At 47.4% G+C, this 22,716-nt stretch overlaps 1 protein-coding gene and 1 long non-coding RNA gene across 2 annotated transcripts in view; both read left to right on the top strand.

Annotated features, from left to right (window-relative positions):
- LOC104849179 overlaps positions 1 to 4,863 on the top strand; it is a 24,453-nt gene extending 19,590 nt beyond the window's left edge. Inside the window, exon 3 of the long non-coding RNA XR_776662.2 lies at positions 2,795 to 4,863. This is a non-coding gene — a long non-coding RNA (uncharacterized LOC104849179). The remainder of the gene's footprint in view (positions 1 to 2,794) is intronic.
- The window catches only part of Dapk1 (death associated protein kinase 1), a 187,770-nt gene that overhangs the window by 41,003 nt on the left and 124,051 nt on the right, over positions 1 to 22,716 (top strand). The window lies entirely within an intron of this gene.

The raw sequence follows: 22,716 nt of genomic DNA, 5'->3' as shown, positions 1-22,716 counted from the left end.
TTTTTTTTTTTTGGTACGGGGGATCAAACTCAGGTCCTTGCTCTTGCAAGGCAGGTGGTGGAACCACTAAGCTAAATCTCCAGCCCTTATGGGATACTCATTTTTAGATGAGTGTTAGATGTTTAGAATTGCATAAAACTTATTTCCTTATTAGTATTCAAAGTGTAGGAGAAAGGCTTTATGCTTCAAGATGAAAATGAAAAAAAATGAAGATTTTAATTTTGCCCCACTTCCTAGGGGAGGAGGCTGGTCAGCCCTGCTTTCTGGCAGATAAATGATTTCACATGCCTTCGAGGCCCCTCGTTCTCCAAGGAAAAGCCACTCCCAACCGTGGACAGGAACCATCCTTAGCCCAGTGGCTGGTGCCCCTCACCCTGGACTACTTTGGGCATTGCGTGAATTGCTTTTCACATCGGCCCTTCCTGCACAATACCGTCAGCTCCCCCTGCACTTTGCAGCAAGTACAGAGGTTGTTAGACCAACTGTGCATGTGCTTAGCACCTTTTTATTCAGAAACTTCCAGTTCTCCAAGAGTCTGGTCTCCCTCTTTCTTGCAGACAGATTCTTGATAAGATGTTAGGAAGTGCTTAATGAGCTTTAGAAATGGTTCCTGAACCAGCTGCGAAACTGTAATAATAAGTCTCAACTCTGCCAGCTACTTGTGATGAAGAGATCTTGATGGTGTTTTGATTAAAATACAGTATACACAGACTGGAGGATTAGCTGACCACAAGCCTGAATTCTGAATATTCATTAGCTTCTCTCAATTTTAGGTGGAGGTGGAACCTACTAGAAAAAAGTATATGAGACAGACACCAGGCTATTTAGTTTTCCTTTGTTGGTGACCTTAGGCAGAATACTTTGGCTGTATCGTAATAGGTTCATTGTGTTTTCTCACAGTTTGAGTGATTTTTCATTTTATGTATCATTTTGCCACGTCCCAAAAAGTGTAAAGCAAGAGTTGTCTTCTTCATCTCTGCCGTAGACCTCTTCTTTCTCTTTCTCACTCCTCTTTCCCTCCTGCGTTTTCAGTGTTCACACATTCTCAGTACTTCTCAGTGCACACTCTTCCATCTTGCTGTCTGGGGAGTTGAATTTCACTTAAACAAATGAGCTTTCTAGCTCGGTGTAGTGGAAGAAAATTGTCATAACGTATAGGCTTTAGTATTCAGGTCCAGTAGGGACAACCGGTAGGCGATGGCAACTGCCCATGGAAAGACAGTTGGTGCTGCAAGGTTCTCAACAGAAGAGAGGCCACACTCTGACTCACAGGGCTGCAGGAGTAACACTGGGAGTGTTAGGAGCAGAGGGACCCGGGGGAAAAAGAGCCAGGGGCCTTCACTGTGTTTTCTGCAGAAAGGAGTGAGTGGAGTGGGCTAAGTGGGCTTTGGATTAGCTAGTCTGAGCAATAGATAATTTTCTGTTCTGGGGCTGGCCCTGGCTCCCAGGCCCTGGGTTGATGAGGGCAGAGGAATTGTGCTCTAGGGTGTGAAAGCCAGATAGAGGAGGTGGACTGGGTAGGTATGGCTCACCCGGGGAACTGGATTGGGTGGAGATCAAAGGTGTGTTGGCAGGTAGTCTCGCTGTCTGCTGGAGTAGGGCAGCCCCGGGAGAGGGCAGTCCCTTCTGGACCAGCAAGATTCCAAGGTCAAAGCTTCAGAGTCACAAGCAGGGTTGATAATGGAGAACAGGATGGCTTATTGGCACTGGATGACAAGACGTACAACCTTTTTTCTCCATCCGCCTCCTTCAAATCATTTTGTGGACTGTATTTCTTCTAATCTTATGTCTATTCTTCTGCAAAATATGGTCACATGATCAATAGAAGACGCTTGGCAGTTGAAAAGCTGTAATGATTTACCCTCTTTTTTTCTTTGAGCTAATACCGAAACACTGGAATTGCTTCGATTCTTCAACAGCTAAATGTCAGGTATTCAGAGTTCTCTCCCTCCCTCCCTCCCTCCAAGAGGAAAGGAGCACTTTTTTCCTATTGGCATCATTGTTTCTTTTGGGGAATCTATTTCTGAGCCAGTGTTCCCTATGTTTGGGTCTCTTCTTAGGAAGCACAGTATTAATTTTATTCCTGGTGAACAAATGCTGGAGGTTTGCTGGACACTTGAGCTGAGATTTCTCAGCTGAAGCTTCCCATGTGTACTTGAGAACCTGGTTCTGTTTGGTAGGGGGTATCCAGCAAAGTTGAGGCTACACAGCAGATTGTAAAGAACACACCCTTTGAGATCTCACCACCAGCAGTGGATGTTGTTCTTATACAGCTGGTTGGGGTTATCTTCTGAGGATTTTAAGAAGACTCAGGGTTGGGTTCCCCCATCCTCCTTGGCAGGCTGCATCCTGGGCAGAATCCTGGCAGCTCTTTACTCACTGGTGCTCTGTCCTGTCATGAGCAACAGTGACAAACCACAGGACCTACTTTATAAAACTGAACTGATCGTGCTTTGGTTTGTTCCAGCTAGAACTCGTGGTGAAATTTGGCTCTCACGCTGTGTTGGAAGGTAGTAGGCTCTCAGAAGGGGCTGGCCATGAAGACAGAGTTCTCATGAATGGGCTGTTGGTTTTCACATGGGGAGGGTTAGCTGTCTCCTTTTCCCTCTTGCGTCTTTTCCATCTTGCTGATGCTTTCCCAGTCTCTGGAGCTATGAGCCAAGATAAAGCTTTTTCTCTGTAAGTTACCCAATCTCAGATATTTTGTGAGAGTAGCCAAAAATGATCCCAGATGCATTATCTTGTTTGCTAATTTAGATTTTAAATCAATCCTTTGGTCTCTCTGTGAGGTTAGTGGTGAAATCCTTGAAGATCCAAAGGCTGAGGAAACGTTACTGGGGAGAGCAAGGACAGGAAGAGCTGCGGAGGTCATCCTTATTCCCGAGACAGTAGTGCTGGGGGACAAATACCAGGACAGCAGTGAAATCCCGATGCTGCAGGACAAAGGAGACGGAAGAGAACCATCCTAGCCTGCCATGATTTCCACCTGTATCCCACGAGAGGACACTGAGCAAGTGCTGCGACCTCTTCCTGGGCAGCGTGGCTTCTGATACACTGACAGAGAAACTGTAACCAAAGCAGAGAGCTGCCCTGGCGCCCAGCAGGCTGTCCTGCAGATAAGCATCACTGGGCTTGTCAGCTCTGTGCTGTGAGTTGTGCTGATAGGCACATGGAGGTCTCACCTGCGGCAGGGATGCGTGCCCGATGCCTCGGTGGGCCAGCATCGGTGGCCTTGGATCTACACTCAGTGACACTGAGTAATCTCAGCTACCAGTAAGCGGGGCATGGAGCTTCGTGGGCCAGGAGTCTCTGTGATAGCCGCGGTCAGGTTCTCAGGTGAGCAGGAGGCCTCCAGGGCCAGCTCGCCTTTCAGGCTGCTCGTCGGGAAATGTGATACTTGCCTCCAGTCTAGGCAGGGACTTGCCCAGCCCCCAGGGCCCCACACTCTCCAGGCCTTGGTAAGGTTCCAGAGCCTGGCGCTGGCAGCCTGCAGTTAGGGGACACTGTCCTCTGGGAAGGTTGGTCCAAGAGCATGGGACTTGGTCCAGTGTGGTTGTCCAGGACCTTGGACCTCTCCTAGCCCCCTGGACTTGGGATTTCCTCTTGAACCCCTCTGAATGTCCCAAAAAGGATCAAGGATAGGGGTGTTTACTGAAAGAGTGGTATTATCAGCTGAACAGTAACAGGGACATCGCTGTATATTAGGGTTTGAGAAATTTGTAGCCCTTTGGATTTATTCTGTGCAGCACCCTGGCAGACATCAGCACTGGTAACATTCCCTTTTGCCAAGTACAAAGGAAAAGAAAAGAAAAAAGAAAACTACTTAAAATTTTTTATTGTGTATATATCACAAAATATACCATTTTAACCACAGCTCAGCGGCAGTAAGTACACTCACGTTGTTGTTTGGTCACGACCTCTCTCCGTCTCCAGAATGTCTTCCTCTCTTCAAACTGAGGCTCTGTGCGCCTTGAATACTAGCTCTCCACTCCTCCTCCTCTTAACCCTTGGAGGTCACCATTCTACTCTCCGCATTTGAATTCAAAACTGTTTGGAGAAGGCACATTCTGGCTCTCGACATTGTTGTTGATATTTCTGTTCCAGCTGGCCAGCCAGGCAAGAGACTAAGCAAAATCCTAGTCATCAGACTCTTAGAGTGTTTTCTGCCTTGACTTCTGTCTGTCAGAAAAGGTGTGGGTGGGGGATTGGAAGTATTTGCAAGTTGCACAATCTTCCCCAAGCATTCTGTGTAGATGCATATTGATACTCAATATAATGAACAGTCTAATAGCAGCACCAGTCATCCATTTTTGTGATCCTTTCTTTCAGCTGACTACAAGTCTTTTAATGACGTGGACCAGGCCTTGTTTATTCTTGTAATCTCACCTCTGAGCAGGATGTCAGGCATCCAGGATTACTGTTAACATTCTGCAGTAGACTATGACAAGAAGAGATTGGGGAAGAGAAGGATGAGACACCTGGCCTGCGGGCAGAGAGACGTTCGGGAGAACGCTCCCACATGCCCTGTGCTGGCTTTGACGTTTTCTTCAAAAAGTAGGGACCAGATTGATAAATGTTGTTATAAATTAGTTAAGCTGCAAAATTAACATTTGGTCAATGCCTTTTTAGTATTAGATGAGAACCGTATTCTCTGTTTCTCAGAAAAATGCCTTCCAATACCCACGCACATGAACTCATTGCCTTGGTAGATTCCCAAACTCTGAGCTGAAATCTTGTTGCAAGGCATAAACAAGCAACCTTTTAATTTTCCTCTGAGTAGCTTAGTAGAGTGTTACTGATTCTTGAGAAATTAGACTCATTCATAGGAAAATGGATACATATTGAGGATATACTCCTACGTGAAATAAATAAGTCACACATGTGTAAATACCGAATACTTTCTCTGGTGTGAAAAACTATAATAGTACATAAGATCCTAATGATATAAATAACACTGTGAAATAGGAAGAAAAGGGCTAAAGGTGTAGGGAAAGTGGGAAGGGTAGGGGAAAGGTAATAAGGGAAAATAAAAAAAAATATGAGAAGATGAAAAAAGGAAATAAAGTGTTTGTAAATGGGGAGGGGAGGAGGGGGTGAAGGGAGGGCAGGGACAAGGGGAAAAAAAGAGAACCAAGACCTGTCATATAAAGGCATAATATCCCAATGATGAATGCAACTGTACTGTATACCTAAAATGTTCCAATAAACTCAATGAGAGAAAAAAAAAGAGTTACTGATTCTTTAAAATTTTGCATTTGATTTTTCCATCAGTAATCTCTTTTAAACAAGTCCAAGGAAGTTGAAGGAGGTTATTTGTTTAGTGTTTTTATACTGATGCTTTTAGGGGCTGCTGTTGCTGGCTGTGGTTTTAAAAATCATTGTTATTCCCATGTTCTATAGTGCCTCAAGGAGTTGTATTTTAGCTTAAAACGATCACCACTTGTAAAAATTGTGAAGTACTGGAAGAAGCAGTAAAAATAAAATGTAATACTAAAAAAAATCATGTTCACTTTACAAAACTGGGCCCTGGGAGTGCAGCTTGGGGATGAAGCACTTGCCTAGCATGCAGGAGACCCCGAGTTTGATCTTTGCCTCAGTCAAGGAGATGGAGGGGACTACTCATCGGAGCCTCCACCCAGAGACCCCTCCCCTATCCACACACACATCCCGGCAGGGCTGCACTAGGTGCCTCTGTGGTTAGGAGGCACCCGGGGAGATCACTGATCCTCGTGCCATCTGGACCTCTGCCCGGCTGGCTGCTCTGGAGGGAGGGACCTTGTGAGCCACTGCTGCCAACACCTGAGAGGAGGCTTTAATGATGGCATCTCTGTAGAGGCCCCTTGATCTCAGGAGAGGATTCTGGGAGCTGAGTAACTTGCTTCTGTGGAGAAGGAACCATGCCTGGGCCTCTCAGAGCTCTAACCCAACTGGTAGGGGGAGCCCTTGGTGTGCAGGGCCTTGTCACCCTGCTGTACTCAAGGCAGCCTGATGATGACGGTTTAGGGAATTGAGGTTTTCATAACATCCCCTTTCTCAGGAACAAGCGTTCCTTATTTTTGAAAACCTCACTGTCCCAGAAGGCGAGGTTCCTGGTCTAGCTGTTCCACTGGGGCATTTCTGCAGCATAGCGTGTTTGCGAGCAGACATTAAGTCAGGATGATTAGGTCAGAGCTAAGCCTGGTCTTGACCTTTTAAAGCAGTAATCTGCCCTTCCTCCTACCCTGTCTCTCTTTCCTGTGTCGCAGACAGCAAAGGTAGGAAAGACAAACTGGGGTCCGTCTGGTACTTTCTCAGGTAATATTACTAACAGAAATAACAAAAACTGACCCCCCCCCAACTACCATGCCAGGTGAATATTCTGGTCTGAAGAGTGACTTGTCACCCCTTGGCCTCAGGAGGAGGAATTTCTTCCTTCCATCGTTTTTTCTTAAAGAGACGTGGAATTGCATGTTTGTCTTTGCTCTCTACGAAGACTAAGGATGAGTTACCCAGCTGGGCAGAAAGCCTATGGGCTTGGAGAGAGGCCTTTGTTTAGTGTTGGGCATTCTGTTTGGTGAGCTGAGGCCACGGTCTATGAGGAGCTGGCCCTGTAGCTGAGGGTAGAGCCGCAGGAGGCTCTTGCGGATGCCATTGTTGGCAGCCTTGTGGTGGTGGGGGGTGACCTTCAGCTTTTCCTCTCTTGCCCCCAGCTACTCATGCCCCTTAAGAGGCCGATAAGAAGAAGAAAGGCCAGCCCTTGCCTCTCCTTTCCCCCTGGCTGCCTTGTAGGAAGCCGGCCGTCTTCAGCCTAGCATGGCACTCAGACGCAGCTCAGTGTCTTGCTTTGTGAGGCCTGTGATTGTCTGAGAGCCTTTGTTCAAAGTGAGGATGCACTGGCAGCCTCGTATCTTCCCAGGCAGTCCTCTGAGGCATGTATAGTCTCCTCTGACCTGTGAAGAAACTTCGTCCCTCTTGCACTGCCTGTCCTGTGTTTACTACATCCAGCCACCTTCCTCCTCCTTCCAAACGAGATCGTTCATTGCATGAAGAAAATGAGTTTTATTCCTTTGCCTGTGACTCAGGAATGCTTTTCTGTGAGCTCTAAAGTCACGCAGGTTAAGAAATTGCAACAATATTAAATGGCCATAGCTTTTATTGATAGGTGCTCTTGAGGACTGTTAAATAAGAATCATAGGGGCCATTGCTTCAGACTAAGCACCTGTTCTGGGCCTGACCAAACCAGGCTAAAAATCAAGATGGAACCACTCACCAGTGCTTATCGAAGGAGTTCCAAAACTAAGCTTTTATCAGTCCTTCCAACAAATCTGGATTAAGGAGAGAACAACTATGTTTCCCAAGCAGAATGAAGTTTCCTCAGTTTTAATCTTTATAAAAGTATGTTGCCCGAAATAACCCATTATCAATTAGTCAGTTATTTTCTCTTGTTCGGCCTCCTTGTCCCTACCTTATAAGGAAAGTCACTTTGAAATGGCCGATACGCTCTTTGTTCTTTTGGTTCTGCTTTCTTTGTAGCATTTTTCTATCTATAAAACCAGCTTTGCTGATCAGCCCAACAGAGCACTTAACTCTATTTTATGTTCCTGATTCTAGAATTAGAAATAGAGCTAATTAAGATCATTAAATTAAATTGTTGTCATTTTGCTCTTTGACGGGACAAAGTCATTAGGAGATTTTTTTCTCTCCTATAGAATCCCCCTCCTGTTACTTAAGAATTACTTACTGAGAAATGATCTAGTAAAAGAAAAATGTATTGGATTTTTAAAAAAATATCTACTTCTGCGAGGCATGATGGTGTACACCTCTAATCCAAGCTTAGTAGGGCAAGGCAGGAAGATCACTAAGTTTGAGGCCAGCCTGGGCCACTCACTGTACAAGACCTTGTCTCAAAATAAAATTAATACAAAGTAAAAAATAAAGATACCTAATTCAGATCTCCAGCTACTCATATCCCCCACTGCCCAGGTGTGTCCTTTGCTGGATAAGTCAGTGAGCAGTCCTGTGAGTGTTATCCTTCTTTTTGCTTCTCACCTCAACAAAACTTTGCTTTAGTTTCAAGTACCAGAATTGTGAGAAAGAGCTCCATATCGTGACCGGTAGCTTGCTGCAAGGCCTCCCCTCCCTGCCCTCGGAGAGCTAGTGCAGGGGCAGTCTGGCCTTACACAGGCCGTAGGACCTCTTCGTGCCTACTCTCTCATCTGCACAGTGGGCTGCGTCTAGCCCTGTTCTACCCGTGGCACGCACACTTCCAGGGAGATCGCAGATGAAATGGGTCGTGGTCATTTGTCACAAGCACTCATTGGCGGTGCTGTGGAACTTGGGGATCAGGCCATGGACCGACAGGCAAGCCTCAGAAGTCAGGGGACATTGTCCAGTAAGATTTTTGCTCCACACACATAAATACCATTTAATGCCTGTGTCCGTACAGGTAAGGACACGTGCATGGGTATATACAGACAGCAAAGGTGCCCGGTGTGCCCTGTTCACCAGCATCTGTCCAAGGCAAAGAGTTCCTGGCATAGTGTGCTCCCTTAGCCTCTGTGCTGCTGTTCGTTACCTGAGTGAAGGGGCTGTAGCCGGAAGGGTTTCTCCTGGCGCGGGCAAGCAGCTCCTCCATGAATCCCTTCCTCGCCTCGTTGGGAAGCCTGCTGGAGCCACGCGGGGTCAGCCTGAGCCCACTCTCGGGGCTGCCACACACACGCTGCTCCCCACTCGTCCTCCAGTGGGGACTCCTGCCAGGTAGGACTGCTGGGGGCCTGGGCCCTGGGCTTCCACGTGGGTGGCCCTGTCCATTTCTGGTGTTTATTGGGAATCTTTCACATTTAGGGTAGGAGAGGGGAGTTCAGGTCCAGTGTGTTAAGTCAGGGAAGAAGTCTCGAGTGTCAGTGTGTTTGCGAGCGTGTACACCAGCTGTCTTTTCCTGCTCTTCTCCTCCATAACATAATAACCAGTGTTCATGGAACCAGCCTTCTGGGTTTTACTGCTTATTCAGCCGAACCTCACTTATCTTAGCTTGATTCTGTCACCCAGGTGCTGATACAGATACCCCTCAACTTACGATGAGTTTCTCATAAACTTTCAATGAACTCTTTGTAAACTCATTATAAGATGAAGATTATACGTTTTAAGTCATTGGTCATAGTGGGAATTTTACTGCCTGCACCTGTCCCCTGGACACTCCAGCTGAGCAGCACAGCACCCTGCAGAGTGCGTTGTCCCCTTTCTGAGAGTGCACCTGCCCAGGAGCCCTGTCACCACTGGCCAGCGTCACGAGCGAGAGCTTCGGACTGCATGTAACTCGGGAAGAGATCCACATTGAGACTCAAAGTAAGGTTTCTGTTGAATGTGTGCTGCTTTCACACATTGTAAGCTGAAAAGTTAAAAGTTGAACCACTGTGCATCAGTGGGTCGTCTGTGATGTGGATGGCAGTGAAGAGGACTGGTGTGGTGTCACTTCCACGGAGTTTCCTGTGCTCTGTGCGATGGATAGATTGGAGGCCAGGATGGCTCTTACACTGTGCTGCACGGTGGAGCTTTCTGAGATTGGAGTGGCTTTTGCTGTCAGAGTGCTAACCCTGCTCACCTGTGGCTGTTGGATATGAAGTGTGCCTTGTACCTCTGAAGAGGTCAGTCTTTAGGGTGTGTTAGTTTCAGGCACTTAAGGTTCAATTTCAGTGTCGTCTGTAGCTAGAGGCTGCAGGGCTAGACTTTCCCTGGCACAGATGCCTCTGAGGCTCTCCTGAATACTCTTCAAAGCAGCAGTTAGGAGGCCACCAACCACTGGATCTTTGGACTTGATTAGCAGCCCTCACTGAGTGCAACCCTCCTAGGTGTGCACAGCTAGTGTGAAAGTGGTAGGAATCCCCAGCCGCACGGGGCAGTTCTTCTAAACTGAGAGTCTGCAAGAGGCCTGGCTGTTGAAGGGGCTGCGGCAGAGGCCGTCCTTAATCCATGTAGCCCAAGGAGTAAGCCTGTGAGTGGGCTGGCACCTGCACCCCTCAGGGCCTCCCGTTCTTGATGCCCACGCACTGTGTTCTTGTCGCCATCTGCTTCTGCCGTCCCCTCCTCTTCTCTGCCCTTGTATATTTTGAAATTAAATTTTATTTTCAGTTGTGGCTACAGTCACGTAACACTAAATTTGCCATCTTAAACACTTTTGTGTGCAGTTCCGTAGTGGGAAGTGTAGCCACGTCGTTACACAACACATCCTCAGGGCTTTTTCGTCTTGCAAAACTGAAACTGTAAATGCCGGCTTTGCTTCCCCTGTGCCTTCAGGTACTATTCTGCTTTCTGGTTGTGTGCCTTTGACTGCTCGATCTCTGTCCTTCTCTAGCCTGCCGATTTCCTAGTGTGTTCTTCAGGCTCAACCATATGGAAGCACCTGGAAGTTTCCTCCCTTTCTTACAGCTGCGTTCACTTAGAGTTACGATGTCCTGCGTTTCTGTACTGATCCATCGGTGTGCACTTGGGCATCTTTCGGTCTTACCTCCCCTGCCACACACACACACAACTTCTCAAAAATAAGACGCGATATTAAAATATTTAAATACTTACAGAATTAGATATGGAGCAGTATGTGTTTATTTCATGTTTTAAGAGCCGCAAGAGTGGAGTCATGTGTTTTCTCTTCTATTGCCCCCAAGTATACCAGATATGTCTACCCTGAGTGGATTTTCCTTCTAATGAAACTTGCCACTGATTTTTAACTTCTCTGGGTCATTGACTTTGCATAAAGAAGTTGCTCAGATCTGCGCAGGGCAGCAGTGGTGAACCTGAGCCCTCTCTGGTGGCGTGCAAGCCAGGTTGCCCCAGCCAAGGTTTGACAAATTAATCAGCACGTGTACAACAGAGATCACATTCATCGTGCCAAAGCACACCAAATGTTTACTCTTACCTTTCTATAGAAAGCTATTTGTGTCACTGAAAGCTGTTATTGTTTTCCTTTTAAGACAAAAGATGTTAATATATGAGCTATTTTTCCTAAACTAAAACCTCCGTGCTCAGGTTTCATTGCAATGTTGGCACTTTGCGATAAGTAAGTGGGCTTGGGTTGCAGTTTGGGCACTCGGTCTGCTATCACTGGCCTGGGTCATAGTTGGATAAACATTACACTTGGCTGCTGGAAACAGAATTTCTTGCTTCCTTTAAGCAGTTTAAACAAGTTAACATTTGTCTCCTCCAGAAGGAGGAAGTAGGTGGACGCTGTGGACACATTGGCCACGTGGAAGGCCCAGCTTCCGGTCTTCAGGCCGAGCTCTGTCCATCCACTTGAGGTTAAGGCAGGAGGCAGGGAAGGGCCGAGGCATGCATCCCTGCTTCGCTGGTGGGTGTTAGGTCTCAGTGGCTCTGCTGTCTTCCCATCATCTAGACCAGCTTATAGGGCACCCTCACCCCCACTTTGGAACACATCGCTTCCCTGAATGAAGTGCGGATTCCTATGGGATAGTGAAAGAGGTAGGTAGGTGCAGGGAAGATAGTCTGAGGCTCGGTGTTTACCTGGTGGTCATCAGTGTCCACTCTCTTGGGGTTCAGGGGAAGGTAAAGGAATTTGGGGCGCCAAGTCTTTTAGAGGCATCTGCCTACACTTTGTGCCAACAGCACCTATCAGCTGCCTTTGAGGTTACGGCCCCTACGGAGGAAGAGGGTGGGTCATGAGTCTAGTGTCAGCTTCTCTGCGTGTCTGATCATAGAGAGGTGTAGGATGGAGGTAGGTGCCTGCCTGACCCCTCTGGACAGGTCTGCTTTAAATCTTTTTGTTTAAATTGGCTTTAAAATGTGAAGGGGAAATGGAAGAGTCAGCCCCACTCGGAAGTCTCTTGCGGGTGATGGTTGGCCACACTGTAATTTTAAAAAGGTAGTTATTCATAGGTCTTCATAGCTTTGATTTGTGAGTGTCACTCAGCCTTGTTTGAGAGGTGGAATTTCCTAGATCTTATATTAACCCATGTTTTGCTGCTAAAATAGAATACTTGAGGTCTGATACTAATGGAGAAAGAGATTTATTTTGCTTATTTTGCAGGATTAAAAGTCCAGGATTGGGCAGCCCCACTGGGGAGGCTTTGGTAAGGCAGAGGGCACTGGGGGGAGGGGGAGGCTGAGAGTGACATTGAGGAGCCCACATAGCCATCCAGGGAACCAGAGAGCAATTCAGAAGAGATTCATTCTCACCACAGCTTACTCGAGATGCCATGAGGACCCCCTGGGTCCCCAGTGACATTCAAGCGACAGAAGGGTCACTCACCAGCACCCCACGTTTGAAGGTCCCACACCTCAGTGTCCTCGTGTTAGACGAAGCCATGGCACATGAACCCTTGGAGGGTGCAGCAGGTGAGTCCACTTCCTTCCTCTTCGCAGTCTACCTGCAGCATGGTCTGAAGGGCCTGGCTCTAATGGGGAGTGGGGAGCCACAGGTGTCAGTCAAGGCTGAGTCTCTGTCGTGGCCCTTGGGGACACACAGCTGTAAAGATCCCTTGAGCCAACAGTGCAGGGCCAGAAAAGTCAGGTTCAGACCCCATGGGAGAGAGGACCGAGCTGTGTGATGCACGCAGGGTGTCAGGGAGCATTCTAGGCAGCAGTGTGTAGCTAAGGATGAATCCAGGAAAACAGCAGGTTTAGACTGGGTTTGCCCCTTTTTATAGAATAGTGGCTTCTTTTTTCCCCTAATGAGGACTGTGAATGCGATGATCTCACTGGGCTGCTCAAAGGTCCTGTGACAGGTAAGGAACTTGCTATGGCCCTGGCCTCTCCACCTTGTCTCAGAGCTTTCTGTGGGTTTTTAGTGCAGAAAGAAAATTAAACAGTTTCTTAAACCCAATATAAGCAAGAAGACAGAAGAAGGAGCAATTATGCAGAAGGAAGCAGGGAGCAGTTTATTACTGCCAATTAAACTGATCTAAACCCAGGAGCTGTGTGGCTTAGCATGGTCTGTCCCTTTCTTCAGCATAGCAGTAAAGATTAATTCTGTGTTCATTGTAATTATACTAAGTGAGAATGACCAGTTATGTTGTTATAACCAACAACTCTAATGGCTAATGTGCATTAGCCAGAGGATTTGTTCATGTATCCTAGCTCCAGGAACAAAGCTCTTGGAACCTCTGTCATTTGAAAAATTGAAGTCATTGGTGAGGGGAAGAATGTGGCAGATTGAGGACTGGCTGTCAAAGCTCTTGCCTGGAACTAACCCAGGACCTGAGCTCACATCTCATTGTCCAGAAGAAGCCATACAGTCATACCCAATTCAGGAATGTGGGTAGCTCCTGCCGTGTGCCAGAAGGAGAGGACCCTGCAATACCTGATGAATCGCGTGCCTTGGTTATTTAAATAAAGTTACGTTTCACAGGAGAAAGATCAGGAGCTGGGTCACTTGTGAAGCCCATATGTCTCAGTTATTCACAGCTAGAAGAAGCTGAGCGTTTGCCTTTGATAACCTGGTAGCACATTGTTTTGCCTCATCTCAACTATGGTGTCCAGAAGGAAATAAATCTTGCCAAGTCTTACACACAAAATAATAGCATATCAGCTCCCCAGGCCTGGAAGGCAGATTGAAGCATCAGTTTGCTGCTGTTACAAAATAGATATTTTGCTGGCTGCTAAGCTTACAGAATGATTTAAAGAGATGTTTGCCAAGACACGGTGACTCGCTGTCCTTCTTTATGGAGTTTAAACCAAATGCTGACCTCTCAAACATTCCGCTTCCTTCGTGACAGAAGATGTGCTTCGGAGTGAATGTTAGACAGTGGGAGGAGGGCACACCTGCCTGGAGATTTGTGAGCAGTGAGTTTTGGGTGGTACTGGGCCCTCTCTGTGAAGCCATGTTGCTCGTAGCCTGTCATATTGAGGTTTCTGTAAATGAAAAGGCCTTTTGGTCCACATTAACTGTACTTTAGGTATTCTTTTCCAATTTATAAATATATGCATGGTGAAAATGTCATCAGTCGTTCACACAAATTTATTAAAGTCCTTTCGTATGGAAAGAGCTGTGAGAGTTATAATGGGGAATTTAAAAGTAAATATGATTTTAAGGTCTCTTGAATTTGAATTTTTGAATTTAAGGGGCCCATGTTCTGATTTGAAAGATGCATATGTGATGATGAATGTAGCTGTACTGTATATTTAAAAGTACCAATAAACTCAATAAGATTTTTTTTAAAAAAGGAAAGATGCACTAATCCTATCTCTTCTGGCCACCTACATAAAATTTACTGCCATTTTTTTCTGCTTCTTTCTTCTTCCTTGCCCCCACTACTGTTATCATTTCCGTTACTGCTATTCACTGCACCTAGTTATATGTGAACACTCACTTTTGTCACCTGCCAGGCCCTGCGCTAAACATTTGCCATGTACTGTCTCATTTCATTCTTGCAAGAGCTCTATAAGGTAGACATTCCTCTCCTCACCTTGCTGATGATCAGACTGAGACCCAAAGAAGTCAAGCGTCTTATCTTGCCAGAGGTTGCTCGCATTTAAGGGCGGAGCTTAGATTTGAACCTTGTCTGTCTCGGGGCTCTTCTGAGGGGTCTTGGATGCATGCCAGCCAGCTTCCTGAAGGTCACTTAGAGACTCCCTGGAAGGAGTAAAGGGGCTGCTGTTTGTGCTCTGAGTGTGCTGGAGGCCTCTGGAGGACATGTGTGCCTTGATTCTGCCACTTTTCCTGACTCGCCCTGGGAATAATGATGATGCCAGAAGATCCTGGAGTCCATCAGTGGTGATGTTGGAAATTCTGAGTAGGGACGCAAAAGGGTTGGGGATCGAATGGGGGTGGGAACAGGAGGGGAGTATAAGAGTGTGTGGCTTAAGACATCTTCATTCCCAGGGGAAGACAGCTAAAATCTGAGGGTAACTGAGTACCCTGAGGCTGCACTTCCCAGGTGCTCGAATGCACGCGCACCTGTATGGGTTGTGAAAATGCAAGCTCTGACTCAGCAGGTCTGCAGAGGGGCCTGAAGCTCTGTGCTTCTGCAGAGCTCCCCTCGGGCCCCACAGCCCACATTTTGAGTAGCAAGCCCTGAAGATATCATTGCAACCAAGGGCTAAGGTAGGTCCTCAGTGGCTTCAGGAGAAAAAATTTGGAAATGAGCCCTGACAGGGGTGTCCGTGGCCACAGAATACGGAGGATGACTAATAAATGGAGCCTGATGCTATTAGGGGTGCAAAGGCGTGTGCCATCCAGGCCAGGCATGTTGCACAGTGGGCTGTATAATTTGGTTACAGTGGCTATGTCTTAATTAGAAGAAAATACTAATTTTTAAAAAGGGATGGGAGTGGATATATACTGAAATATTTCCAAAAATGTATACATAGATCTGGAAGTCTGTGATTTGGATACTCTGGTGAAGATTCGAAGACAGCTTGACCTAAAGTTTTGAGGAAACATGACTCAGAACTCAGAATTGAAATATGGATTGGCCCCACTCTGCTGTTTCACAAAAACTGGTTGATCCCAGAGCAGAGACATGATTGTTGTAGGAAACTTCAAAGATCTATGGAAAATTGCATTTTGTTAACAACAAAAAGAAGGCATACTACATGTATCATTCATTGGCACCATTGAGGGTTTCCTTGTCTTCCAAAGCAGTGAACCTTAGGGACCTAGTCACGGCAGGCTGGGCTGCCTTCCTCATCAGAACACATCGCTGAGCTGGTGAAACACAGACGTGTCATCACGACACGAGAGAGGGTGTCGGCAGGATGTTAACAGTGTCCCTGCTGGGCCAGGTCCTTCTGGCCAGTGTGGAAAGAGCACAAGCTGCTTCCTATATAGTTGAATCTCTACTTGGATAGGGAAATAGCAAGAAAGCTGATTAATGATGGGTTACCCCAGAATTCATGCAGATATAGAGGGCCTGCTTATGAAATGTAAATGCTTATGAAATCTTTCTGTTGGCAAAGCAAGTGAGGGCAGAGTCATGGGACATGGTGACTTTACAAACGCTTGGCCTCTCCTCCCATGGTGGTGGGTGCCAAGTCAATCTGTAGCTAATTATTGTCGTGAATATGTACTCTAATTAGCTGTGTTGAAAGCCATCTGCTGTCTCCTCCAGACACCTCTGATGGGGACTGGAAGAGGAAAATCCTGCCGAAATAAAAATAATCCCCTACTATACTGATCAGGTAGGGAAAATACGAGATGAAGTTTATGGGGGATGGATGTAAGGACAGCAGAGAGGAATGGGGAAGGACCAAGTGTTCCTTCTGTTAGAGAAAGACCAGTTGTGGGTCCGGAGACCCTGGTCCGTATTAGAGATGTTGGGTCAGACTGGAAGGAATGGGGCAGTTAGGCTCCGTTTTGGAGCCTCTTCTTTTAATTCAACGGGCATCTCTTGTTTTCTTACTGGTGTCTTCGACGTGGCAGAAGCTCTTGTCAGATTTCAGCTCTTCTGATTACTGGCTTGCTGTGACTGTCTCACTAGACTACCCCCGGGCTCCTCAAATTTCCTGTGAGCCCAAGCCCACCTGGCCCTCCCAAGCATGGCTCAAGAGTTCTGAGTGGCAGTCTGGAAGTCTAGACTGATTGGATAGTGATCGTTCATGTGTGCATGATGCTGCATCATGTCCACGAGCTCCCGTTCATGTTTAGTTCCTTTTGGTACTCATGCGTGGTGGTACACATCTATAATCCCAGCTACTCAGGAGGCTGAGGTGGGAGGATCACAAGTATGAGGCCAGCCTGGGCAATTAGTGACCCTGTCTCAAAAAGAATTGAGAGTGTAACTCAATGGTTAAGTGCTCACCAGTACTGAAAATGAAACAGAATTCTGATAGACCCCAAGAGGGATGGTTACTGTTCATTCCCAACAAGCTCTGGCAGCGCCTTTGTGGTCCACAGCCACAACGTTTCAAGTTTGTGGATTTGAAGCCCCACTGTGTATCAGAAGTACCCGGAGAGCTGCTTAATGTGCGGGTCACTGGGCCCTGGAACCTGGGTTCTTAAGAGCTCCACTTTCATCCAGAACCAGGTAATCTTGGCTTATGTGCCTCCCTGCAGGTGCGTGTGCACACACACATACACACACACACACACACACACACACACACATTTGCAATTAAGTATAAACAGTTTCCCACTCTGGAGAAGCACTGGAGGGGAAGTAGTCTATGGAAATGTGTGGCTACCTCACCTCCTCACAGCCACTGCTGGAGCGCTGGGACCAGCTGTGTTTCTCAGAGGAGTAGGTGTATTGCTGGATCCTGTTGCCTCCATCTGGATGCCTTTAGTCGGTCTCTGTTTACATCCAGACTTGTCCTAGGAGAGGTCTTCCAGGCCACTGACCCTGCATCTTCGCTTCCTGCCTATAGTGGCGGTTCATAGACAGGCTGTAAATGCCAGGTTCAGAGCTAATTTTTCCTTGCTTTGTTTTTCATTTAAAGACTCCAGAAAACAACTTTCCCAAATATGGTAAATTAAGTTTTGGATATGGTCTATTGATTAAAGCTATCACCATAAAACACTCCTTACAGATACTGAACACAGTGTAATATTTATATTTCTGGCAATATAATATTTGTGTTTCTGGCTCTCAGTGAATCAAGCTTAGGAAACGAAAGTTTATTTTCCCCGTTTCTCGTTCTTACAACTTTTCAAGTTTGCATTGTACTTTTAGTGTTATTCTTTGCATAACCAAGTCACTTGCTAATATTTTCTTTGTCGCCTTGTGATAAGAGAATTTCTATTAGTTTCAGGTCCAGAGAGAAAGCACAAACACTGCTGATCAAGTATCACTGCAGCCTTTAAGGACTCTTGACCTCATTTTCCCTCCAGTGTCACATGAGACACACTGCATTTTTCTGTTGAGGCCTTTCTGTCTAATTCAGACTTTCTCTGACACTAACTTTGTCTAATTATTAACAGGGAGAGATACCACAAGTTGTCCGTTAGCAAAGGGAGAGAAGCTGTGTTTGGAAACTTGCTTTATCACATCTGATTAGTACTCTCTTTACCTGTGAGAGTGTTAGCCCGTGGTGCGGCCAGCCTCTGTCATTCTTCGCACCATTTCATTTTGCCAATAAGTAATCAATCAGGCTTTCCTCTGCAGAGCTGCTGTTATGTGACCCTTTCTGCTTGGGAGTGACAGGTGTGCGTTACAGGGACTTCCCCTTCCCCTGGGATTCCTGATCCAGGAGCTGAGGAGTCATCGTTTTATGGTTATGACGTAGGAGATTGATTTTAAAACCCAAATTTCCTGTTCAAATGCCCAAGTGCCCAAAGTGCCAAATTTTCCAGCTTCCGGGGACAGGAAAAAGGAGAGAGAAACAATTCAGGAAACTATGAAGATTCTCAGTGGTTGTTTTTTTTAATCCAAAGTGTCATACGCTCAGTTTGTTTCTCATCTTACATGTGGAACTGACCTCCAGATGTGCCGAGGAGAGGAGAGGAAGTAAGTTAACGCTCCCAGTGTTTGAGACTGATAATACACAAGTCACTTGGTTTCAGTGAACTGGACCGGAACAGGAGCTCTTTGTACGCCCTTGAATACAGTTTAGCCCTTTAATTTTGGGTTGGACTGTTTGGTTCATTAAGGAAGATGTGGACACTCTGTGCCAATGCCTGTTTTCTTTAGACCTCGAGAGTAGGAGGCATTGTGTGTTTGGTATACACACAGACAGAGTGAACCGTGATTTAAATGTATCATGGAAACAAAGTCCATCACCTGGGGATAAGGGACCGCAGAGTTCTGCGCACAGCTTGTTCTCTGCAAAACCAGCCACATCTGAACTGTTACTGGTGTTTTCCTATGGAATTGTTATCAATGGAGTATTTTCTTCAAGAGCTCACAAAGGAGGGAGTGCAGCAGGGTGGGGACTGGCTCGGAAGCTCACATGTGCTCACACACGCGCACCCCTGAAGTCAAGCAGAAGGAGGAGACTGAACTGGGGAACAGAGAGTCTGGTTCTCCCACCCAAGCTGCGTCTTTGTGGAAGCCCCAGTGACACAGATTGATCGCTGTGTCACGTGGCCACTCTTCCGCCTGCCAGCAGTTCAGGCCTGGTGAAAGTCACCAAGAGCACTGACAGCCTACTTCTGTGGTCATCTGCAGGCATTGTGTGTGCCAGTGTGGGAACCTGGGACCTCCGGGGCAGGGTGAATCCCCGGGGCCCTACCCCTCTGTCACATGAATGTGATGCTGCTGTTTCTCCTTGAAAGGTGACACAGGAGGTCAGAAGCTGATCTCCTGAGAGGGGCCACGCGGTATGGTATTCTGGTGGCATACTGGTGGACAGCTCCAGACGAGGCCCACGGTCTCTCTCTAGAGTCCTCTTGCCTTGAAGTATCACTCAAGACCAAGTTTCCTAGTGTGTTGTTTAGTCCGTGGGGAGAATGTCATTGACTCGGGTTAGGAGTAAGTAAATCACAAGTGAAAGCATTGCTTTTCTTAGGATTGGAAGAGCCTTTTCCCTCGAATGGTTCTGCTAAGTTTGGCAAATCTATACCAATGAGTATAGCAGCCAGCAATAATAGTAATAGCAAAATCCAAGCTGGCACTTACTGACCCTTCACACTGTACTCTGTCTTTTGTGCACTGACACTTTTAACCTCGCTGTAAGTGCTTTTTATTTTTAAACATGAAGCAAGATGAGAAGCAAGCAGATATTCTGAGTTCCGTGACAGTGGCTGAACACATAGCAGTCACGCCGTCGTCCACCAAAGCCAGCCGTCCTCAGACTCCAGTATGTCTGTAAACTGCCTGGGGATTTTCTTACTGTGCAGATTCTGATCCTGGGGTCTGGGTGGGGACTGAAGTCCAGTACTTCTAGTGTGGGTCGAGGCCAGGCCAGAGCTGCCCTACACAGAACGCGGTAGGAGGCAAGTCTCCCAGTTAGAGATTACCAAGCCCGGCTTCCCTCCCATTGCTGAGATTGTGACTTTGTTTTGTCTTGTTTCTTCTTCAGTACTGGGAGTTGGACCTAGAGAGCACTAAACTGCATTTCCAGACCTTTTTATTTTCTTTTGAGACAGGTGTTGCTAAATCGCCCCAGCTCACCTGGAAGTTGCAGTTCTCCTCCAGCCTCTGGATAGCTTAGACAGACCTCTGCGTCAGTCTGAGATTTTGACTCAGAGGACGGGAGGCTCGCTTTTGCGAGACAGTGAGCCAGCCAAGGTCCTGAGCACATGTGTGATGTTCCCGGGGTCATACAGCCAGCACCTGGACTCCTTCCTCACGTCGAGTGGTACCGTGCTCTGAAAGCTGTGCGCGAGTTCGTGTCTCTCCTCGCTGCCATCCTCTGACCACTCTGGCTGCCTGGGGGATTAGCCACGCTGCTTGCCTCAGCCCCAGCCTGGTGGGCTTAGCGTACATCGATCACCAGGCACAGGGGCCACTGAAGCCGGTGCTCTATCTCTGCCGTGCCAGAGTGCTCCTGACACTTGAGTTCTGTCCTTCCTGGGCGGCCCTTTGTTAGAGCAGCATCTGAAGGTGTCAGGAGGGGCGGTGCTGTGGGGGTAGGAGGCGTGGCTTTGAAGGAGGCCTGTGTGTTTGCAGTGGTGGTGGCAGCATAGCTGGGCGCTGTACTGCTGAAAGGAGGGCTCCGATTTCTGGAAAGAGAAAGTACATAGTCCCACCTCCAGGTCAGGGCGAGTGCTCTTCTCTGAAGCAGTCCACAGCCCTGATACTCCCAGGTGTCCAGGAATTTAAGAAGCTGTTGGAACCCATCCTATAGGATGCACTGATCTCTGATTCCAATCCCAGCTGACTCTTGGATCATTTGAGGTTTTGAAGGTTCCTTGGAAGATACTTCTATTACAGAATGTGAGTTTTGGCTGCTTGTGACAGAAAATTTTAAATAGTAACTTAAAGAGGACAGGTGTGTAGTTCTATGTCATACAGGAGTTTGGAGCTGGAGTGACTCCTTTCGGTACTAAGGAGTTTGCCTCCTCTTACCATACCCCCACTGTCCTAAGCAGAGGACTCTGGAGCCGTGACCCAGGAGGAAGGGCCTGCTTTTCTCCACGAAAGATTTCCCTTGGGTGTTTCACGCAGGACCTCTGCTGCTCACATCCTTTTGGTCAGAACGTAGCTATCTGGCCACAAGGAAGATGAAGAAATGTAGCCTTCCTACTAAATGACTAGTTGCTCAGCCAAAACATGGCAGTTCTAGAACTCAGGACAAGAGGAAGATTAAAACCTCTGATAGACAGTTGTCCTGGCTTCACTGGGGCATTGAGGTAATTTAGGCCTATTGGGTACTATCCGTTAAGGTAGTGATGGAATTCTGTTCACGTATTTCAGGTGGACTCTTTCCAGATATAATATGCATCGGTGTTATTTCAACATTAAGACTTACACAAGTTTTTAGTATTAGTTTGGTGAGTGGGAAGTTCTGTGTCCTTTCCAGCATGTTCTGTGTAGTATCTCAAAGATGCCTAGGGTTCATTTCTGTACAAGTGAAGGTTCACGAGCGGACATTCCCCCGTCTCGCTCTGTCTCTCCATCTCTCCGTCCTCTCCCTCTCCCTCCTCTCCCTCTCTGTCCCCCCCGTCTCTCTCCGTCTCCCCGTCTCCCTGTCTCTCCCTCCATCTCTTCCTCCCCACCACCTCAGTCTTCGCTGAAGAGCAAACACAATCTTTCCCTTTGGAAGACACTGTACTGAGAGAAGTCTAAGAATAAGAATAATTTTCTGCAGCCGACTCATCCCCGATTTGAACAGGACAACCTCACACGCCTGCGAAGGCACTGGAGAGCTCCCCTGGCGCTGGAAGTCTGGGGTGCAGCACCAGAACAGGCAGGATTGATGCTGTGCCGAGCGTGCGGCGCTCCCCGTCAGGCGTCGGGAGGGAGGCCATGGATACAGTTAAGTCCTCAAAACCAGGCAGCCGGGTGGTACGTGGTGTTTCCATGGCTTAGCTGTTTTTGCTTTTTCTGACGCGTTCATGTTAGCACTAATCAGATACCCATTGTTTGGAGCCCCTTACTGTTATCGCTCAGCATTTTCCAAAGTTAGGGGAATTTTGATGGACCGGCCCATCCTTCGTGCACGTACCTGCACAGGCCAGAGCCGATGAAAACGTTGGAACTTGTGCTGAAGGCAGCTTAAGCGTTTCCTGTGCTGAACGTATTGCCACCCTTTCTGTGCTACCTAGAATTAAAAATGGAACAGAACAGAACAAAGCCCAGCAGCGAGCAGCATGATGTTTGCTTTTCCCCACGGTTCGTCTTGTCCAGGTCTGTCAGTTGACGGAGGGAAACAGCCAGGCGCTTCGTCCTGGCTTCCTCACCTCACGGGCTGCCTGTTCCTGAAGGGTGGTGTTTTTCAGATCTCAGTTTTTGCTTTCTAACGGTACAAGTGGCTGTGCCCACCTTACTGAACTGTGGGAGTAGGTGCGAGTCCGCAGCGTGCATATGAATGATCCAGCCTGGCGCTCAGCTCCAGATGGGCAGTTCCTTTCTCTGTCTTTTATTTTCTGTCTCCCTTCTTTGGATCAGAACTGTAGCAGTGTATAGGGGAGAAGGTGATGGTCTGATTTGCCGCAGAGACATACATGAGTCTGGTGTGGAGTGCAAGGCCGTCAAAACCGACCTGCTTTCAGTGTGGCCCCTGGCCCTGAGGTCACATCACCGAGGGTTTCGGGAGACGGCGTTGCTGTGCCCACCAAGACTCCCTACGTCGGAAGTCTGCTCTCTGCATAGTTAGACTTGGAGGTGATTTGAATGTCTGCTGCCGTGTGAGAGCCGCTGGTCTCTACTGGGTTGATCCGCAGTATTGCTGGGGCTGAGATTTCCCTAG

The sequence above is a fragment of the Fukomys damarensis genome, unplaced genomic scaffold (assembly GCF_012274545.1).
Source record: "Fukomys damarensis isolate Sample0158 unplaced genomic scaffold, DMR_v1.0_HiC HiC_scaffold_4, whole genome shotgun sequence".
NCBI lineage: Eukaryota > Metazoa > Chordata > Mammalia > Rodentia > Bathyergidae > Fukomys > Fukomys damarensis.
Note: the sequence above shows the minus strand (reverse complement) of the source record. Positions and strands in the feature narration are given on the sequence as shown.